At 42.6% G+C, this 23,243-nt stretch overlaps 1 protein-coding gene across 2 annotated transcripts in view; it reads left to right on the plus strand.

Moving 5' to 3' along the window:
* Positions 1 to 860: 860 nt before the first annotated feature.
* Positions 861 to 23,243, plus strand: part of gpr22l (G protein-coupled receptor 22l) — a 34,837-nt gene continuing 12,454 nt past the window's right edge. For both annotated transcript variants that reach the window (XR_001478462.2, XM_015348041.2), the window contains exon 1: positions 861 to 1,541. The gene's annotated coding sequence lies outside the window, so the exon portion shown is untranslated. The remainder of the gene's footprint in view (positions 1,542 to 23,243) is intronic.

Below are 23,243 nucleotides of genomic sequence, written 5' to 3' on the forward strand. Positions count from 1 at the left end.
TGTCCCTTTTCCACCAAGCTTTAATGATCTCCACTCCAAACACGAGGGCGGTGTGTGGGGGTGGAGAGAGTGGGCTAATTAGGGGATTAATTAGAAACCTATACCATGTGATGTTTTTGTAATATGCCTGTGCACCTGTCTATATAATTAACCCTTTAACTGCGACTCCCAGAAATGTTGGTAGAAAAAATTAACTGTAGGCTCACTGAGCAAACTGAGAAAATAAGGAATTCCTGTTCTCCTCCTGTGGTGACCGTGCCCCAGTCACCTGTCTGTGCAGACTGACCGAAGGGTGAAGGAGAGGGCTTTTCCCTCAGCTGTGCCAGGACTCAGCCAGATGAACACCAGTTTGTGTGAATTGTGTTGACTGTGCGTGATGTGTGTTAGTAACTTATGTTTTGTGTGTGTGTATGTTGTGTGTTGTGAAAGGTGTCCACTTCAGGATTTTTCTAACTTTACTGTGCTCTCAGGACAATAAAATCACAACAATTTCTGCAATTAAACAATAAAACAAGAATTTGTGCATCAGTATACGGTCCTGTTGCTGGAGAAGTGGTAAAATAGCACAGAAGCAGGGATTTGGTATCAGCGGCTACAAGTGATTCCTGAAGGGAGCTCTGCTGTTGTGGGCGTGGAGCAGCAGAAACTCCTGCGTGTTTGGGTGTGTGACCGCCGGAGCGCTTTCAAGGTCATTCTGACAGAAACAGGCGCCCTGTACTGTTCTCCGTCCATATCGCCTTCTCCTCGACACCTCTCGCTCTTTCTCTCCGTCCCCCCTTTCTTTCATATCGCCTCCTCCGAACCCCAACCTTTCTCGCTCTCCCGGCTCTGCACTGTCGCCCCCGTGCGCTCGCGTCTCCCTCTCGAGCCGAGGCGCGGGGAATCCGTGGCCAGCGCGCGCCAGCAGCGCGGGGTCTTTGTTGTGACAGAGTGACGGATGCGGCGTGGGCTTTGCGTGACTGCAACACTTCGAGAGTCGATCAGGGAGGCCAGCCTGGACCGCAGCCCGGACACTGCGCGGTGGGGAGTCCCCCCCGAAAGAGAGACGGCTAATCTCGATATAAAATAATCACATCAGGGTCTGATGTATCGACAGGAAACCCTTGCCTCACACGTACACCCTTGAAGTGCTTCGTTCGTCCTTGTCTTGCATTTGTGACCCCCCCTCCCCCCGCTCACTCTCTCTCCACCCCCCCTCAGCATCATAGCGGCGGAGCGCACGAGCGCCTGGCTCCCGTGCGGGTGCGCATTGAGCCGCGCGGTCCATGTGCTCTCGCGTGCTAGTTGATCCGGGCTGGCGCGTGGATGTGTCTGTGCTCGAAGGAGGACCTTACCGAACCCGAGTCCAAATACATGCAGCAACCTCTTCAATCCTCGTTTTCCTTCATGATCAGAACCATTTTTCTTTACGTTATCAGAAATGAAATAGAGCAAAGGAATTCGTGTTCACCTAAGCCTAACTGCCAGTGGGATTAAGCGCGCTGCAGCGCCCCGACACCTGCGGCAGGATGTAGCGGGACTCCGGCTGGGAGCAGGCGGAGGTAAGTGCTGCAGCCCGGGCGCCTTCCGCGGAGTTACCGTGTAGGACAGAAGGAAACTGGCTCGGGCTGTGAGACTCGAAGTTTGGGAAGTGTCCGTTCGTGTGATGCCAGAACTAGAGTGTTTATAGCCTACTAAATCAAGTTTATTATTAAACTGCAGTCAGAACTGTCGAAAGAATTGGTGTTCAGGCAGCAACAGCAGATTTTCTACTGTGACCATAAACCATAAAAATACGTCTTATCCACAAAAAAAATGTAAAAAAAAAAAGAATCAGTGTGTGCAAAATATTCCTGTGTGTTTATCTTACTAACACTATCCGGAATGTTTTAATTTCAGTATTTTAACAACATTTTGAATTCACTGAACAGAAGCGGGCACTTCGCGCGGCGGCGCGGGTGGGGGTCGGTGTTCTCAGCGCTTGTTCTAATGGAAGCAGCACAGTTTCTCTCCAGTCCCCCAGGAACCTCTTGAAAGCAATCTGCCGCTGTTACTGTATATCCCCGTCATTTTTTTCCAGGACAGGCTCTCGATTATATAAAAACGCATAAGCGAGCTGTGGCACCGACAGGCGAGCGCGTGGATTTGCCATCCCACTTCCTCAAGAGCAGGTCGTGGGTGTGCGGAGGGCGGAGGGATCCGCCAGGGCCGGTGCTGAAGGAGTAATCTTTGCCCTCGCTGTTGCATCTGCTTTGCTATGTGGATCACAAGCTGTGTTCTGAAACGCACTTGAGCCGCCCATGCTCCTGCCCCGCCGCTCACGGGCCAGCAGCAGTGTTGAGCGGAACTTCTCAGACCTGTCGGAACTGTGCGCAACTCTTGCAGATGCTGTGATATTTCTTGGAAGAAGAACGGTGCATGTGTAAATGATATGACGGTCATTTTCTAACAACAACAACAATAATAATTACATTTTTTAATTTGATTTTTTTTATTTGCAATGGAATGAAACATGTGGACAGTTTTAGTGGTGAGCGTGTTAATGCTCATGTGGTTGGGTTGTCTCCATAGCAAAGTTTCGTAACCAGAGAACACAACAGGTGCTTGAGATTTCCCTGTGCACTACTTCTCTAATGGGGAATAACAATATTATTGTTGGCTTCAGTGATTTGCTCCTGACTAGATGTAAGCACGTTGCAGTATCCTGAACCAAACACTAGCTCTAATCCTAACCTCAACTCCACCAATGACATTAACATTGCCTGTATACTGGGATGCAGACTGGTTTTGTGTGTCCCTTTCACACTTACTCACAGTTGATCTTCCATAGGAGCATGAAGACTAACAGCATAAATATGCCTCTTGGTTTGTGTTACAAGTTTCTTCAGCACTTGGTTGCTCAGTGTGGCAGACTGTGCTGTGATAAAACATTACAGAGTGATGCTATAGGCTGTTCTGGGGGTCTGACCACATGTAATCTTGTGGTTATGACAGTAGCTACATAATGCATCTGTCAGATGACTTGTTAAATGGTTTGAAACATGAATTCACCAGCTATACTGTTAATGAACTAAAGCTGACTGGAATCACATGTAGCTATGTTCTGACAGAGCAGTAGAGTGATCCAACAGGGCTGTTTAGGATTTGTGTTGTTTTAATACAGAGTCAAGTCAACAGAGTGTTGTCTGTGTTTATGAACACTAGACTGCTCCTTCAGAGTGCTGTGTGCAAGAATGTGAGAAACATTTTCTGGATAAGGGAAAGCTTGAAAATGTAACCACAGTTGGTAAAATGGTTGGTAAAAACATTTTTGGTGTAGTTCACTAGCGATAGGTGCTGTGGCTGGGCTCCTGTGTAGGGCATTGAGGAGTAAAGGGATGTAGTTCATCAGTGTCACCAGTGGGAGACGCTGTGGCTCCTGTGTTGACTCTCCTGACAGGTAGGCCCAAGAAACTGTGAGAAAGAACCTCCCTGTGTTTGGATTTGCAGTGTTGTGTGAGCTCTAGGTACTGGATCTTGATGGCCCTTGATGTTAGCCCAGGGTTATAGGCTTTCATTTATAAGAGGACATATGAAGTTCCAGTTTAGCTTTGCTGTCTCGCAGCACTAGGGCCTCAGGCTCAGTCCCGGACCTGGGGTGTTGTCTGCGTGGTGTTCATATGTTCTCTCCCTGTTCAGATGGGTGTCTTCCCACAGTACAGAGACATATTGGTAGGTTCGGTAGCTTCTCAGGTGTCTGTGTTTCTGTCTATGTGTGCCCTGTGATGTGATGGCATCCACGATGTGTCCTGTCTTGTGCCTGGTCCTTTCTGCGAGAGGCTCCGGCTCCCCCAGACCCTGAATTAGATAAAATGGTTAGAAAATGGAAGGATGCAAATATACTTCCATTGATCAAGAAGAAAAAATAAGAAAAAAAGAGTGAATATCAGCTGGAAACCGAAGGCATGATTCTTTGAATATGCAGATAAAATAGATGTTTAAAGGGTTACTTGGCATGAGACAAATGTGACTAATTGTGTTCTCTTTACTTGGGCATCTTTAGCAGGCTTGGGGAGCCATGACAAAATCTCTTTAGCATTTCCTGTTGAATTGTCATATTTTACTTTAAGTGCCTGTAAATTAAATTAATTTCATTTTTTTCTTTTTTGTCCATCTTTCATTTTTTCTATGAACTTTCACCCCAAGACAGTGGTGCTGTTGGCATTGATCCTGCCTGTGAGTCCTGACAGGAATCGATGGCGTGCCATTACTAATAATCACACAGAAGGTGTAGCTCAGACACAGAGACTCTCTCAGGCGGGTTCATTGATGGCAGGTGTAATAGTCAAGATTGAACGGCAGAGAGGGGTGTAAATTGTTTTGCAATTTCATGGAGTATAATTATTTTTGGATAAGATAGAAGCCTGAATGAATCTGTGTTTATCTAAAGCAGTTCTTGTTTTAAGTATGTAAAGACAGGGCTCTTGAAGGAGCTTTCCTAATCTGCTCTATTAATGCCACCCACTGTCCAGCTTCATACAGTAAAAACAAAATTCTTTGAACTGACTTGTCGGCACATATCCCTCTGTCTGCTGATAACTTTGACCGCTTGGATAGATCAGAACTTCGACCCACTTGCTGTTCATAAATTCCAACACAGCCCTCTGTAGCCAAGCAGTCCTGAGGTTTGTGTGCACAAGAGGACCGAGTCAATCTGAAATGAGCCGGGTCACCCCCGTGCTTCATCAGGACCTGTATGTCACGATAACCTCATGTGAAGATACTTACATGGCAATGGGAAACAATTTCTCCCAAAGTGGTGATTCAATATGTGAATGATGCTGAGGTTCTTTTGAGTAATCCATGCCTGACAGGGATCAGTAAAGCATGTGCTTCTTTTAACAAAATATGAATTGTTTATGCTTATTGATCACACTGAAACTTGCGGTCAGTATTGCCAGAAAGCTCCAGTTCCCTGCAGCAGACAAATTTGTGCACTGCTTGATCCACATTCTTTTCATAGGTGTTGTTATTATAGAATCACAGCTTAATTAATTCCTGCATTGTATTATTATTTTTGTGCTCTTATCATAAGTGATCCATATACAGTCCAAACAAAAGTCAAGGTGATAAATAAGCATTAACAAGATTGTTTTATCTGCAGTAGAGCTATGAGTGGACAAAAAGATAATTCATATTCTTACTCATAATCCACTGCTGTACAGTATGGTCATACAGCATTCTCTATACACACTATCGATACAGTGGAGGTTACCCTGTAGTCCCACTCTTTGCATGCTAGTTTTATGAATATCAGCCTATTACTTGAGCACGTATCTCAGGATGCCCTTTGAATTATACCAGATAACAGTTGTATTTGTGCCTGCTCTGTTTCATGCTTGGTGTTGTGTGGCATAATCATTTAATGCTGCAGGCGTTGTTCAGCACTGCGTCGAAGAAGTAAAGCAGGATACTCACTGCTGCTCTGCCCATGTAGGTGCCAGGAGGATGGGAACAGCAGGAAGGCACACAGCCAGAGGGGCTTGTCTTGCTCTCCACTGTGCTGGGACGCGGCTGTGTCGTAATGCAGAAGTGCTACACCAGCACAGCTCTGTAGCTTTGGCACACAGCTTGCTAGGGTGCTACGGCAAGCCAGAAAAATTACAGATGGATTGGACAGATGAGCACAGGCTTGGAGGGATAGATGGATTGATGATTGTAACTGCTTCAGGGGACGAAAGGGTAATTTTCTCTCCATCTCTCTCTCTCTTTGCTCTTTTTCCCTCTTGCTTCCACTATCTGTTTCTCTCTCTGTTGCTCTGCCAAGACTTGGCACTACTAACAGCCTGGAGCTGAGGTCCAGTGTGGCTGGAGCCCAACCTGCCACTCTGCACCAGATAAACCAAGTTTGTGAAATTGTGTGTAAATTTCTCAATTATGTTGGATAAAGAGAAAAACAAATACACAGCCCAACTAACATACAAATGTGCAGATTTAATACATCTGCAACACAATGTCAAGCATAAAACAGAGCACCCTTAAACACAGTAATAGCTGATGTGCTTTGGGCTTGTATTTTGTGCAGTGCCTGATGTATTCGCCCACATAATGCTGGTATCCAACCCTGTAGTAATTCTGTGGTCAAACCAGTCAGGTGTATTTATTTTTAGAATGTTTGTGAAATGGAGCCCGCAGTGTGTGTGCAGTGAGACTGTTAGCCAACATCAGTCCCCTTGTCTTTACAAAGCAGGGTTTCCTGTCCATAGTTCTTGTTAGTCCAGTGTCATTTGTTTCTTTGTTACAAATTAATAATCGTTGAAGTAAAAGCTAAAATGTTCAGATCGGTTCGTTCAGTGAAGGTTCTCTTGCAGAAGGCTGATTGAATGCTGGAGTCCAGACCAGGCCAGTCCAATGCTGGTCACAGAGGCTGGACTGTTGATTGATTATTTAAGTCTTTTTAAAATAGCAACATCTAAACAGCTGGGAAAAGTTTGTGAACTTGTTCAATTAAGCTGATAACGATCTGATTTAGATTATTAAATCTATTAATTCCTGAGTTGAAATGGGATCTTGCTAACCCACATGCCCTCCAGGATATTTCTAGTCAGGGCTTGAAAAGAGAGGTGCCTGAGGCTGCTGCTCTCTCCCGGACCTTGGCTCTCGGAGTGTTGGGTGGTGAGACGGTTCGTAGGAGGAGGGTGGGAAGAAACTGAAGTCCTTGTTCCTGCTGACAAATTGGAAAGTGTAACAGGACATCAGGCAAGACTGGGAAAAAAAGAAGAGTTTAGTCCAGGAATTTCAAATCCACACATTTGCTGTTTTTTATTTCAGCTGAGCTCTCAGTTACACTTTTGAACCCTATATTGACTTAATAAGGGGTTTTCAGTTCTTAAACACATTGCATCTTGTCTTTAAGGTATTACATTCATAAGTAAAATAAGATTCCAAGCTTTTGTGTAGGAAAAAAAACAATTGCAAATATTCCAATCAAGCACCTCTTTAGTTCAATTAAGGCTTCAATTAGGTAATTAAGCTGGGCTGAAATGAGAAGCAGGACATTGTGACTTCTTGTTTTTGTTCCAACCTCAGCAGTCAATTAAACATTAACCTAATTAATTCTTAAATTAGACACATATAGGATTTTACTTAAAGTTTCCTACAATTGATTCCACAAGACAATCACTTCATTAAAGGTGCAGTTATATATAAATTACCTCAGAGCCTGGTTACCAGTGTTACAATTCTGCAGATAACTGATTATACCATCTAAGTGACAACTTGGGTGGAACAGAAGCCAGAAGACACCAGGGCCTCCATGACTCTATAGCTGTCTCTGCTGCAGGTGTGAGAGCTGTCTCTATAGCTGTCTCTGCTGTGGGTGTGTGAGGTGTTTCTATAGTTGTCTCTGCTGTGGATGTGCGAGCTGTCTCTGTAGCTGTCTCTGCTGCGGGCATGAGAGCTGTCTCTATAGCTGTTTCTGCTGTGGATGTGTGAGCTGTCTCTATAGCTGTTTCTGCTGTAGGTTTGTGAGCTGTTTCTATAGTTGTCTCTGCTGTGGATGTGTGAGCTGTCTCTATAGCTGTGTCTTCTATGGATGTGCAAAGGGTTTAGACAGCTGGTCTTGGGATATTTTGAGCTTTAGGAAATCTTGGCAGGTGAAACTGTAGGTCTTGGATGCACAGCTGAGGCCTGGAAGGCTGACAAGGGTGGCTGAGAACTTAATGAGACACACCTGTAGTGTGTTTAAAGTGAAGACAGTGATGAGGTCTTGCTTACTGGTGGAGAGTGGTGGTGCTGCTACTGATAAGATTTCCTTTGATAGAAAAGCTGAAGTAGTGTTTGTTTCAATACCAAGAGGTTTGACCTTAGTCTTGAGGCCTCAATGGTGATGGTTAGACCAACAACCCCCCCTTCTCACTGAGCTTCAATGGACACTGTTGTTCAAACTCTGCAAATGGAGTGGGAGTTGGTCAGTTTATGATCTGAAACATATAATGGGTTGATTGCAACGTACCTGTGACTTAATCCATGGATTGAAAATATAGTGAACTAGTGGATCGCATTATATCTAACCTTGGGAATTTTTTAGGTGATTTGAAGTGGGTATAAATGAGGTAGACTAACCTACTTTTCTAGATAAAGAGTAAAAAGATTGTAAATCTGAATTTTCTATTCCTCTATTCATTTATTCTTAGCCTGCGCATTAATTTATATTTTTTCATCATCGATTGTGCAATAATGAAAGACCTTTCTGTGTGGGTTCCTCTCTCGATTTATTCTCTTCACCCTTTGACTTGGTTTGAGGCACAAACATAACTGATTCTCTATTAACTGTCTAACACTGCATCAAACTCTGTGAAGATCAAAGACATATAAAGAAATTAGCACAAGAGGTTCCTGTCTGTTAAATCTTGTATTTTAATTCAGTGGAGAAAATGCTCGTGCTGTCCCATCTTGTCCTTACAGGCTACACACAGGTGTTTGATTGTTACTTCCATGCTATGAACAGAGACAGCACAATGTGTAGAACTGTTTCTGTAACCTCTTCTGTTGGAAAGAAAACAATAAACTGGAACCTCAATCTCTGAAATGATTTTTTCAGGTCTACAGAATCTGTTCTTAAAATGCTACAGTACTTCTTTAGTAACCTGAATGGCATTTTAATACAATAGCACTAATTTCTCTTTTCTCCAAAGGATATTTGGTTTGCAGACCAATACACACAGGCACTCAGGTGAATCTCAGGTTCTTGCTCTGCTGTCATTGGAAGATAATACACTCATGTCAGAGAAGATGTGAAACCGCAGGGGAGACAGAATTCAACTCTGGATGCTGAAGACCTCTAAATATTAGATTGTTAATATGTTACTGTTGTGGTTTTAAAATAATTTTCCCTCTCTTATGTAACTGATTCTGCATTGAAGGAGTAACTATGTGGAATAGTCTGTAGCTGCAGAATCAAATAGTTCTTAAATTTACACCAGAAGAAGGCTCCACAGCTGAAACATTGTGTTTTCTTTCTTCTCTTTTCAGCATGGAATAAACCCTTACTTGTTCATTTGCAGCTTATGCATGCTGACCCAGCTACCCACCTGAACTACTTCATTCTTAAACTTATCGCTTTTACCTTACCATGCATTTCTTTACACTTCCAAATCTGAAAGCCTGTATAATGTGATGTGTTTTTTTTTTAAATATAGCCATTTCACATAAAAACCTTAGGTGTCTCTTCTGTGGGCGTGAGAGCTGTCTCTATAGCTGTCTCTGAGCTCTGTGATGTTGGGCCCCCCTACAAACAGCACAAACAATGAAACCCACCTTATTCGTTTGTGCTGCATTTGTGCCAGTTTGTGCTGTTGAAAAGAGCATTTGGGGTATTTTTATTTCTGAGATATAGTGAATTTTTGGGGGTTGTGACATCACTCAGCCCTGCTACAACGCCACAGGGCAACCGAACCGGTCTCATTCGTTAGTGCTATATTTGTGCTGTTGAAAGTAGCTTCCCAGTTGAAGTAGATATAGATGTCTCTGCGGTAGATATGTGATCATTTTGAATTAGTCTTAAGCACCACAGTATTAAGTTAGTCCACGTGAAACACAGTCAGGATCTTTCGTTTAGCAGATTTACTGTGGTGCTTCTCCTGGTTTCACAGGTGTCTGCAGCTGAAGCCAGTGGACTAAACTGGTTCAATCACCAGTGTGATTCACTGCGACTTGACCCATTGTTCAGTGATACACTGCCTTTCTCTGAGACTCTGCCTTGTGAGGGCAAGATGACACCGGGTTTCATCCACTGAGATGCCACAGTGGCACAGAGAATTAGGAATCCAGTCCATATTGTTTAAAGAATAGAAAAGCTTTGAAAAGCTTTAAAAAGCTTCTGCACAGATGAAGACATGAAGCTGCATGATGATTTACATGTACAGGGTGTTTGTAAAACTAATTGGCCTATTCAAACAATTATATCTTGTAAACTAAACTGTGGACTGTGGCACAACACAATTAGGTAAAATTACAAATGGGACCACAGGGAACATGTTCAAGCCAACTATTGTCTGTTTCATAATCCAAACCACAGTGCCTGGGGGGGGGGTCATCAGAGGAGGGAGGTTGAATGTCTCATTCTGTACCTGTTCTTCCAAGATCTAATTGCATCATTGATCTGAGATCATGCAAACATGTGCAATTGCCCTGTTCCATCCTGACTCTGGATTCAATCCTGTGATTCTGTGGCTCCAGTGGGCTGCAAAGTCTCATTCTCTATTCTCCTCCGAGTCCTTCCAGCAGTGTAGCACACTTTGGAAGCCAAAGAAATCCCAGAGTTGCAAAGACCAGATTTATGGTCTTACCAAACATGATGCCAGCATTTGTTGACACTTAATTTTCTTCATCTCAATCTCCTCTTTCATCTTTTTGTGGAGTCTGAAGAAAAGACCAGTGTGCCAGTGATGTTGCTATTTACTTTCTTGTGAAATGCAACACTTTTTGCAAGATGACTGAGCCTGTATTTGGCATCACAGCCCCGCTGCTGCTTGCTTGAGCCCCTGTACAGGCTGGAGACAGAGGAGAGAGGAGCTGCCTGGGCTTTCAGTGAAGAGCTGACCCTTTCAGAGCTGTAAGATGTGTACCGCCTCTATCTTGCTTTGTTTTCAATCACACTCTTTCCCGTTTCCACACAAGAGTACTGTACTGCCAAAGGTCTACAAATAAAGACCTACAAAAACATTTATCTCACCTTCCTTCTTCCTCGGAGTTCCAATTTTCTTATCTCTTTCTCTCTTTTACTTTATCTGTCTCTCACTCTTTCCCCTTTTTTCTTTCCCTTTCCTGGCCTTTTTCTTTGCCTTTCACTGTCTCTCTCCTCTGCCACCCTCCCCTTCATGATTCTGTGCCTTGCAGTTAGACGGGATCAGAGAGAGAGCTCTGGGGAGTGATACTCACAACTCTGCTGCTTAATCAACCTCAGACTCTCTCCATTCATAATGTTCAGCACAGGAACACAGTGCACAGGTGCAGTACAGGATAATTCATATGACTCTTTCTCTCTCTCGCCAACTCTCTTATCTCTTCCACAATTTCAGCAGAAAGGAGAGGAGAGGACTGTCATGTTGTGCACAACACAGCCCTCATTTCCGCGTATATAGAGACTCTCCTCTGTTTCATTCCCTCCTGCTCTCCATCCCCTTATCCCCTCTCTTTTCTGCACTTTCTTCCTCTCTTTCTCTACTTAGAAGGACATAATGAGTTTAAACTATAGAATTGGTTAAATCTTTTTTTCTCCCTCTCTCCCAGATTCAAAGGCTTTATTGACGTGACAGAATTGCCTAAGCTTTTGCCAAAGGACTGAAATAACAGACATCAACACAAAGTCATTATCAGCACAAGTCAGAGCCTCCTCCTTCCCTGCTTCTCTCTCCTTCTCCTAAAACGATGCAATGACTTCATAGATTTGGCTCGGTCGCTCTTGGTCTCGTAATTATGAATCAGACACTCAGAGTAATTGTGAATTAGATGGCCTAGATTTGCTCTTGCATCAGCCCCAGTGAGACCCCGCTTCCAGAGCCCCGAGGGGCAGAAAGGCAGTACACACTGTGAATTGGGGCACAGCTTCCAGGCAACAGACAGGCCTGCACTGCAGGTGCCCAGTGTATATTAGATTCCTGTTTAATGCACAAAAATGTACAGGTGCAATAGCCTGTAATAATCCATTTATAGAATTTCAACTCTAAGAACTGTTAGTGACCTTATCACGCAGGAACAAACACCTGCCCTTTCACGCCTCTGACTGACCAACATTCTGCGCAGCGCTGCTCCTCTGTGTCTTCCCTCGGCCCTCCCTTTTTCTATGCTCCTCGCTTCTTTATCGTCTGGTTTTGCCTTTCTTTCTCACACTCCCTTCCTGTTCCCCTTTCTGCTCCTCTCTGAGTCTGCAGTTTTCCTTCTTTTTCTTTCTCCCTTCATTCCTCCTTTTTCCTCCTTGTTCCCTTTCACTTCTGCGCTTGGGGAAATGATTTCTCAGCCGTTTCAGTGTTAGAGCTCAAAACCCTGGATTATTAATCAGTCACAATCTGTCAAGGGATTTTTTATTATTCTTATGTTTGCAACAACTGTGACCTGTATGTTTTTTTTTCTGTCTATTGTTTTAACTGTGTCAGGTCATTGATCCAACTCATTTGGTCTCAGTCTGCACAGGTGCACATTGCGATCAATGATGCCACCTGGGTTTTGTTTTTGGGGAGGAAGGGGGGGGTAGGTGGGAGAGTTTTTTTGTAGGTTAGTGAGATAATACAAAAGTTTTTGTAAGCAAAAATAAATCTGACTTCAAGACTATAGTCAACACAGCATTGCTAAATTATTTTAACTGAAGATAGCTTTCACAACAGAATCGCTTATATTGTGCAGAAAGGAAGCTTATTTGTCTAAACACGTGGAGAAGAATTGAAGAAGACAGGTGGCTACCTCACAGGTTTAGGAACAGGGCAGGTGGGTTAGCAGCTGCCTTATTTAAATGTTCCTTGAGGGTTAATGTTGAAGATAATCTTTCTTTCTCGTGTCCCAACATGTAAGCATGACTTGGGGGCAGAGTACACAAAGTACATAAATCTGCTCAGGAGGAAGGGGGAAGAGGTCTTTAAACCCAAATCACAGAAAGAAAAGTTGCTTTTCTTTCTTGCACACACATCATATTCCTGGCAATCAATGTCCAGTTAGACTGTTCTGCATGTCTCTATATGAAATTCTACAAATACATAAAAACACACATTGCAGTAGTGCTGGTTTGAAGCTCATTTTGGGCTGTTTTTAATGTGACTGCATAACCACATGACACATGATATAAAATAAATGCTGTGCCAATTGAAGATGTTCATAGAGAAGAGTGAGAAAGAGAGAGGAGGGCAGAGAGAGGAGGCTAGAGGGAGAGATAGCAGGAGTGATAAAGTGAAAGAGGGCAGAAATGCCGCTGTGATTATTTAAGCTTTAGCTGTTTCATTATCATGCCTCTCCTCATTTGGGCCAAGTGCCAGTGCTGCCACTGCTTTAATTAAAAAGAATTAATTTAGTATGAAATTAAAACTTGATTGATTTTCACAGTTCAGCACTTAGAAGGACCCCATCATCACTACTTCCCTGTGGGATTTATCCTCAGGAGGTTGCTGCCCCCACAGGCCAAGAGTCTCTGCCTGATGTTCCACTGTACCTAAGGAGTTCGGCACAGGAGTGCCAGTACTACCAATCTCCTGCAAAGAACCGATGTTCTCTGCATATGTCTACTGCATGGTACCTAGTTATTAGTTATCTGCTCCTTAAATAATTTATTTTCATATCCTGTGTTGTATTTAGAGGTTTCTGAATGCTGGAAGCTTGTTTTGGAATTATTTCTATAACATGCAGTCTTGTCTGTCTCGCCAACTGTATCTTAAATGGGTCACTCTTGAGAGTGACTGAAGCCCATCACTTATTTTATACCTTTTGTTGTCTGTTAGTGGGAATCAGGTAAGACTTTGCACCTGAGCCACATCTGTTGTCTGTTAGTGTGCATCTTTGGAAGATATGAGATCTGAAGATCATCTTCTCAAGGGTGTGAGCTCAGAGGGGAGCCGTGGGAGAGTTAATGTGAAGCCAGACCTACAGGAAGAATAATCAAACCATACCGTACAGATAAGATAGGAAATTGTGAGCTTCAAGCAGATACTTATGAAAATAATTGAGGTGAACTAGTAGACAGTGTTCTAAACAATGTCTTACACAGGTCACAATGGAAATCTAACTGTAATTAGATCTGAGAACAGGAAGCACCCAACAAAATGAGTAAGGTCATATGAAAGAGCTCTGCTTGCTTGCAGCCTTTTCTTACTGTATATCCTTATTTATGACTCTGAGAGTCTGTATACCCAGCAATGTTGTTGAAACGGATTTCCCTAATTTCCTCCAAGGAAAGGCTCAGTAAGATCCTTGATCATCAGAAGAGCTGAAAAGCCTCTGGTTTGTAACCTTTCTTATGATGGCCTGGAATATCCAGATTGAAGTTCTTCTGGTTTTGTATAGATCTGATGAAGGCAGTGAAGTTGATGATTTACTGAAGAAGCCTTAGTAATTTGTCTTAATTAGCCTTTCTCTCTGGCTGTCAGTTGAGATGAAGGAAGACATATGATTATTACTGGGGGTCACAAAGCTCGTTAATGAACTGGTTTGGTTTAACTAGGGAGTTAATTAGGATCTGGGTGTGTTGAGAAGTGGGGAAAGGAGCCCCTTAGAACTGAGCAGCACATTTTATGCATTGACTGTAATGGCTCAGATTCTGAAAGCATGCACAGAAGAGGGCCTGAGAGACACATATTCTTCTTCCTAGTTTTGCACCCCAGAACCGACAACTCCTTAGTAGTGCATTACAACACGCAGAGGAGGAGGTGAGGGAGTGATCTGACAAGTCAAATTAGAGTACATAATTGAACTGCTTCTTCAATTTTGGGAAAGGTTAACACAATACATTAGTTTTGTTAAATAGAAGTATCTCTGTGTGTTCAGAGAAAATACATATTTAATATGAGAGTTCCTGAAGCTGAAGCATCAGGCTACACACACCATGCCAGTTGTTTGGCATTTGTAGTGACAGGAGAGACCGGGCTGCTATCACACTTAGACATCACTGTCTGTAGTACATTATTAAAGAGGACACAGTTATCCTTTTGGGGAAATGTTTCACTTTAAAACCTTTCATGAATTATACAGGTTTTTAGATGCATTTAATTAAGACATTTTGTATGTAAATTAATATAAATATTTTTCGCTATGACCATTATTATATAGTCTCTGTGGTGCATTGAATGTGTGTAAAGAGTATAAAGAAATTGAGTCACATTCCAAGACTAAATGTAAAACTCTTTATGAAGATGCACTTGAATACGGGCTCTAGCCCAAAATGGCCCCATGCACAACTGCCCTGTCTCACTCACATTGAAACCACGGGAGCTGGTGGCACCTTATTTGTCCACTTTTTGGCATTTACGTTTGTCAGACACACGATACAAACATATGGAAGAGACAAGGTAGGATGCAGGAGGACAGACACACCTACACAATATAGTGGCAAATTACTGCATTTGCATGCATTGTAACTACTTTTAGCAAAATGTATAGTTCCCACAGTTCCCACAGTTCTTAGCAACCAGTCTATTTCCATGCAATCCAGTGATCTGCAGGTGCAGGGTCTGGCTGCAGTGTCAGTGGACAGCGTGGATACTTACTGTTCCACAAGTGCTGGTCTCTGTCGCAGCCTCTCTTTGCATAGTCTCCACACTTTTGAAAGGCAGGGTATGTCCTTCGTGATCTTGGTATCCATTGTAAAAGATTTATGTATGCACTCAAGTAAATGGAAGGATGAATAACTCTGATCTTTGATTCCAGGGTGGTGATGCTGAAAGTGAATGTGTTAATGTGGACAGTGTGCCATTAGTGACTTGCTGGCTCTCTGAACACATTGCAGCTCAAAGTCAAACACACACTTGTTGTGTATAGGGAGCGTGAACAGCCTTATATAGGATTCTGACTCAGCCCTTAAGTAAAATGTAAAACCTGTATCTATGCATTGTGTCCGCAGTTCTGCTGCTGTATCATTCTCATGCATGCATTCACTGTGTCATGGTTTCCCATGAACTTTACCAAACCTGATTACATTGTGCTGCACTTTGACAACTGCAACCGTTTCTAAAGGTGGTCCTGGAAAGCCACCTTCTGCTGTTCTGTTCTACTGAGCTCAGTGTGACTTAATTGGACTAGTTTTCCGGTGAACTGGTACAAGATCATCCCAAAAAAGCTCGTATGCACATATTGAATGAATGGAACTCTAAGTTCTTTGGTCTATGAAGAAAACAGCTAGCATTGCAAATAAAATCTGCTTTTAGTTTTTAGTCTGCTTGGATCAGCTTGTAAACAAGTAATTAAACTGTCAAAGTAAACCATGTAGTTTTGTGGCTGGGAACTGGGCAGAGCAGAGAAGCTAAGTGTGAGATTTCTACAGGCTATACTTGAGCTCCACTCCACGGTCAGCAAGTTTATTCCTATGTCAGTGGGATATAAAGCGGTTTCTGAAAGATCAGGATCATTATTTTTATTTTTCATGTATTAAAGCTGTTGTGAAAGGAAAAGTAGACTTCTGATTACCCCAAGCAGTGGCATGGTAGGCAGAGTGCCAGTCAGAGCAGGGTTGGCATTAGCAGGCTGGCAACACTTCCTGGGTCGCTGCTGCCCCATCAGGGCCTGCCAGAGGAGAGTGAACAGATTAAAATGGAACTTGAGCGCTATTTTAGAAAGAATCGGCAGTGATGAGTGCATTTCAAACCACAATAAAAGCAAAAAGTATCTTGTAAAACCTCCAATTTACATTAAGAAATAGATGAAATTTCCAGGTATGTTCAGCGCCATATTCTGTTATTCAGAACGAGGCAACAAAACCTGTGACGTGTGGCCCCATGACATTGTAAAGAAGCAGGCTTGTGAACACATCTCTTTAAATCCAATATACTATAAACATTGCTCTCGTCTTCAAGACAGTTTTGCCAATAACTTACTTGTTAACTACATGCAGATCATGTTGGAAACTTTTTGCGGTGAAATATCTGCTGCACAACCTGCACTTATTCTCTTATACATTGAATTACATTTGTCAAACAGAACTAGTGAGCAGGAAAGGCTGCATTATGTCACAATTTGTGGGAACCTGCTCCCGCCCATGGTGAGACCAGGGTTTTGTGACAGCATGGTGACTTCCACAAAAATAATGATTTTGTGCTTAATTCGAAAGTCGTATAATTCTTTCTGTACTGTCAAGGAATTTATTTTGTGACCAAGATTTATTAACCAGTCTGAGAAATTTGGACTGCAGTTCCAATCTTATTCTGACCTCTCAGGAGTTTCCTGGACAGAAATGATCTGATGATAAGAGTTTTGGTGTTGAGGAATCACTACCTGAGCTTGAGAAAATGTAAGAAAAAGGAAGTGGTGACAGAAATTTAATGAATACCATTAGTACTCAAACACAGCACTGGAAAAATGAAATCAGAGTTTGAAAAAATAAAAACAAAATCTTCCTTGGAGCAAGGCCCTTTGACAGCTGTCCTTTTTACATATTTAAAGTGAGGGATGCCATTGTCCCTGTCCCTGTCTCGAGAGGCTGGATATGGGTGTATGTGTCTACACCAGGACAGGGAATGAGCTAACAGAACTTCAAAGTGTACACTGCGGGTGTCCCAGTAACCATGGCGATTGGAACTTTGACTGCCTGTCAGTCAGTCTTCAAAGGTGTCCAAGGAGATCGAGCTGCATGCTGGTCAGCGACAGGGGCAGAGGAAAAGAGAGAGAATGAGGGACAGAGGACTTTATTCAGTGATAATGGGATTGTACATTAATGAGGTGAAGAGCCACATTCCGTTCGATGGTAAACAATTAAGGATTTTTTTGTTGTACACTTCATCACAGGTTAACAGCAGAATCCCTTTGAGATCAATTTGAAAAAATGTGGGTCTACTTAACTCACTGGCTGGCATACCTGTTGTTTGTGGTATTCATCCTAAATACCAAAACTTCATAGTTAATAAACCGTGGAAGAACCATGATGGTACGTTTGAATGAAAACAATAGCTGAGCAAAATTTGTTTTCAAATTGATACATTGTTCGCATAAGCACATGGTTTAGTTTTCCTATGGCAAACTGTCTTGTTTACTATATTAATAGTCTGACTGTCACTGTATTTCATTTACATAACCTTTTTACCAAAAGCAACTAACATTTGTACTACTAGGCTTTGGTCAAATGCCTGTCTTTGTAGAGATTTGTAACCACTCCTCCACACTGATACCTAACAAGCACTTAGGTTAAGGTTTTACAACTAAAAGACAGACTCATTTACGAAACACAGGTGTGCTTGAGCATGTAGTTTCAAAACCTGCATCAGTTTCTCCTCTCTCATTTTCTGTGTTCTTCCATCTACCTCTCCCCTTTTACATGCCTCCCTCTTTGTCTCTTCCCTCTCTATTTAACTCTCTCCCTCTCTTTATCATCCCCCCATCAGCCCCCCCACCCCAGCCAGAATGCTGATAACAGAATGCAGGATAGATGGAGGGAAGGACAGCTGTGCTGGCTGTGTGGAATAACCTTGGTCTCTCCTCACAATGACAACCCCCCTGGTGATACACATCAAAAACCCCTTTAAAAATTCATGTCCTCTAATTATTTTGCATTTTCCGCCAAAATTTCCCTCTCTGTGCTCCCACTTCCTTTATCCCAGCACTCCGTCATTCAGTTTCAGACTTCCCGCTAGCCCTGACTGATGTGCAGGAACCTGTGTCTGCATGCCTATGTGCTCTCAGCCTGCCTGTGTGTATAATTTATGATTTTCTTTTTACTTATTCGAGTAATAATTGCCTTTTTGGAGCAAAGGAATAAAATTATACACAATACTTTTTAAAATCTTACTTCATTACTGTGTGGTATTACAGCTTATCTCTACTTAAACTGTACACTTTCTCAAGCTGTATCTTACCATTTCTTCAGTGAAGTAAAGTGAAGATTATTTGGAATGAAAACGTTAACACAGGTCAAGCGCCACACTTAGCATGCCCAGATTCAATCAAACCAATTGACTATGATAACGAAATGATCAAATTGAATTTGATGTATTTTTTTTAGATTTACATTTTACTTAAGTCCACTTTGTTATTGTCTTGTAAAGTAGTTCTGAGTTGGGGTCATATTCAATTGGCCATTCTGCTATAATTCTAATACTTCAGGAAGACCACACAAGGCTGAATCAGGGGTCTCGAGAGCACAGATAGTAGTATGGGGCTCTGGAAACACAAGATACATCAAACACAAGGACTTCAATGATTATCAGGAAAGACAAACACCGTTATTTGTCACTGACTATACCATTACCTCGACTATTGATATCAATTAGAAAGAGCAGTGGTTCAAGTACAGATCCCTGCTTTACTCCACTAATTATGACACCCTGATTTCAGTATTCAAGTTAATTTGTTGTCTCTCTCTGTAAGTGACTCTCCTGCAGAGATGCCCATGGTAATGCTTCTGCCCGGTTCACTGGTCACTCCCACATTCTGTATATTGAGAGACTTTCTGACACTATCCAGGTTAAAGGTTAATCATGACAGCCTCTACATAATTAGACCTTGTGGAATTTTATTTAAAAATACTTCTCAGTCTCACTTGTACTGTATCACAGCACTGTATCTGCTTTGGAAATCAGGAAGGAGACTGGCAGTCCAATGAGAGAGAGCGCAATAATGAGACAGGCCTCTTGTGGTGCTCAACTCCAGCTGTCCAGCGTGTGGAGTTACCTATGTTAATTCATCCCAAGGGAGAAAGAGGAAGTGGGAGGGAGGAAGGAAGGAGAAAAGTAGTTTGGCTGCTGGGAGCAGGAATAGGCATGTGCTTAGCAACAGCTCTCTCTGGGGGAAGTGTCCTGGGACATCCTGCTCCAGATAGGAGGCTGGTGCCAGTGTGTTCACAGGCCTTCAGGGAAGCTTGTTTGCCTGTAAGAGTTAATTACAGTAGGTTGATTCTATCTCTCAATCTTCCTCAGCTTCCTTCTCCTGCAGAACACATCCAATGGTACAGAAGTGGTATATCTACAGAGATGCCCAAGGTGTTGGGCACACATAATCCTTCAAGATTTTATATGTGAGGGTGAATATTAAATGAAAAGTTAATCAAAGTAAATGACAGAAAAGCACAAAGCTTTTCAGGTATGCAGATGTCGCATAGGGTTTTTACAGCATGCTTTGCTGCATAGGATCAATATTATGGAGACAAAATTCTGTCAAAACTTCCCTTGACCAAATGGTCAGTCTGGGTGGGTCCATATATGTGTGTCTTTGGACAGTTCACTGGCCAGTGATTCTTTCGACAAGGCTATCAGGCACTGAGAGAGGGAATAAAAAGACTTCTAAATGTCACACAGCTTCACTGCTGACTGTGACAGAATAATTGGAGAGGCAAATGTCCTGTTAGATCCGAGTACAGAGACAGACTCTAAGGTGAGAATGAATAGATTTTCTTTGTCATTCCCAGACGGTATTGCTATTAATTAGCTTAAAGGTTGTTTCACACAGCTCGCTGGGAGGGGGAACTCTGTTGGCACTTTTGCATAGAGCGCTTTCAAAGCTGTGTAGCTCATCACATCTCTGAAGGACTACCCTGTGCAGCATAAAATTCATACTGAATACAATAAAGTGAGGTGGGTATTACCACCCAGTCAAGATCTACTTAAGTTTAAAGCATAGGGACCAACTGCTGCTCTCTTTCTCTCTTTTATTTCTAAGCTATTTTCTCTTCGACGACATTGTGCTCGGGGCTGTGGGCTGTGTGCCGGGGGTGGTGGTCAGACCAGGTTTGATGTGGTCTGATCCTGCCGGTTCGCAGGACCATTGTGGTCTATCAGGGTCCAGCAGGTCATACACTCTGTCAGCTGACAATATCCCATCGTGCCACACAAAATTGCTGTTTGCTTATAATGCTCTTGACACAAAGAGATTGGTTGATTCTATAGGTAAACAACCATCCTACTCAAAGCCATTGTTTTCTTTAAGAGTCTGTTTTCAATTCAGATTATTTTTGCAATACATTTGTTTTTCTTGGTCTTTATTCTAAAAGTGTTCTGTTCTTAACTATATCTGCTAATGCAGAGACCATCTGCTCCTAATTCAGTGTGCCACAAAAATAATTAGAATGCTGTAAATGGAGAAGTTGCTCAAGACAAAGCCATTCCTGATGCTGTTTGGTGCTTGGTGTTTTGCACAGTGTCCAGGATTGTTCAGTCTTGTTTCAGGGCTCTATTTGTCAAGAGGTAGATGTCCCTGAATACAGAGCAAACACACAGGATGTGCACATTCTGTATTAGGAGATCACTATGTTCTGATGGCTGCTCCTGCTCCTCATGGCTCTGCCTGTGTCTTTTCAATCCTTATAGTTATCAAACCGCTTACTATTTTTCTTACACTGTCCCCCTGATGCTCACGCCCTGTCCCAGGCAGTTGGCAGTCTGATGCTCTCAGTCCCGGTGCTCAGCTGTGGGTGAATAAAATAATAATTAATGATTGCTTACACTTCAATAGCGCTTTTCTGAGCATTCCACTCAAAGCTCTTTACAGGTAAAGAAGATCCCCTCCACCCCCACCAGTGTGCAGCCCCACCTGGGTGATGCTCCATTCTGTTCCCCACACACCCGCTCTCAGTGGGGAGGAGAGCAGAGTGATGAAGCCAGTTCAGAGATGGGGTTATTAGGAGGCCATGGCTGGTAAAGGCCAATGGGAAATTTTGCCAGCACGCTACGGTAACACTCCTACTCTTTTTGAGAAATGTCCTGGGATTTTTAATGACTACAGAGAGTCAGGACCTTGGTTTTAAGTCTCATCTGAAACGACCATCGTCTTTTGAAGGTGGCAGAAGGGAGTTTCCAAGGAGTCTCCAATCCAGGTACTGACCAGGCTCACACCTGCTGAGCTCCAGTGGGCTGTCATCTGTCAGCTGGGAGTTGCAGGGTGATATGGCTGCTGGTATATGAACCCTCATAGGCAACCACAGTGACCTTCCAAAAGCGAAAACGTTTAAAGGCTGGTTTGTTGTTGCAGTTTCTATGATATTCTAAAGAAAATAATTGTGTGTAAAAGCACTGCACTGATTCTGACTGGCAGTAAAGTGTTACTGGAAACTGAGTGGGAAAGTAACTGCAGAGGAGTCAGTGGAGAATTACATAACACTGAGGGGGGGAAGAGACAGGGAGGGGGAGTCATGAAGTGGGCAGGACTGAAAGTAAAAGGGAGAAGGAAAGGGAGAGAGGGAGATAAGGACAGAGAGAGAAGGAGAGAGTGGGAGGGATAGGGGGTGAAAAAGACAGCAGGGTGGCAGGCTAGTGGGTGGCGAGTGAAGAACAGTGCTGACCCCTCTGTGGTCCTGGCCTCTAGCACATGGTGCACATATTTATATTACTGGCTCTGGTGATTTTTGTTCATTGGTCTCATCCTGGTTCTCCGCTGTTGCTTTACTCTGGATTGTATTTGAAATCTCAGATTTCAGGTTCATCCATTCAGCACTGCTGTACATATTACATGTTACTAACCTAGGCAGCAGTGTGCTGTATTCATCACACTGTACAACCCCATTTTATTGTTCAAACATTGTTTCTGTTGTCCTTTACATCTCTATACCATTACTTTACCACAGCTTTACTGTGCTTTTCTACACTTCATTATTAATTTACCACAGTGCACTTCTACAAGGGTGCTTTAGTGTTGTAATGGAGTGTAGTGTGTTGCTATGACAATGTGTGGGATTGTGTGCAGTAGTATTGTGCTGTTTGTATGATATGTTGGCTATTATCCATGCTAAAGAACAGCGGCAGGTACTTGCAGTTCCTTTTTAATGTTGATCATTTTAATTTTTTTTAACTGTATTTATATTTAACTACTGTATATATAACCAGTTATATTTGATAAATGTGGGGTTGTTTAAATGACAAAATAAGGAGGTTATTAAAATGAAATTATCAAAGGATAAAAATCAAATCCTGAAAGCAGCTTTCTATGCAAGTAAAGAATAAAGATTAATAATTTTACCCCTAAAGTAGTGGATTACTGAACATTATGTGAAACGTTTTCTTTATGTCAACTTGATCAATCCTTCCATTTTCTAAAAGCTTCCTCCGATTCAGGGTTGTGGGGGAGCTGGAGCCTTTCCCGGAAAGTAATGGGAACAAGGCAGAGTTCACTCTGGACGGGACTCAGTCCATCGAAGGGGACAGAGACACAAGCCCTCACACACTCAATTTTGGGGCCCAGTTTTTCCAGAAGCCGATTAATCTGTCAGCATGTTTTTGGATTGCGGGAGGAAACCAGAGAATGCAGAAGAAGAGAGAGAACCTGCGTTCAAATAAACAAAATGAACAATATGGTTGGGCAGCTTGTTTAACATAACCGTTGGTTTAAATAGTGCCATCCGTCCTCTGTTTTAAATGCACTTCCACATACAGTAGATTTCATTTTTGTCCTCTGGATCCACTTTCACTGTTTATTTTAAATAAATCCACTGGTTAAACACTTTATTCATGCCTATGAGGATTATTAATACTTGTATCAGATCTCGGCACAGTTCACTCTGTTCAAGACTAAACTTGAACTAATACTAAGAAGTTGTTTTACCCTGTCAGTGTAGAAGATTTCCTTAAGCCCTGGAATGTATCTGGCTGATCTTCTCTAGACTGATTCCAGAATGT

This window comes from Lepisosteus oculatus, chromosome 4, assembly GCF_040954835.1.
Source record: "Lepisosteus oculatus isolate fLepOcu1 chromosome 4, fLepOcu1.hap2, whole genome shotgun sequence".
In the NCBI taxonomy this organism is placed as follows: domain Eukaryota; kingdom Metazoa; phylum Chordata; class Actinopteri; order Semionotiformes; family Lepisosteidae; genus Lepisosteus; species Lepisosteus oculatus.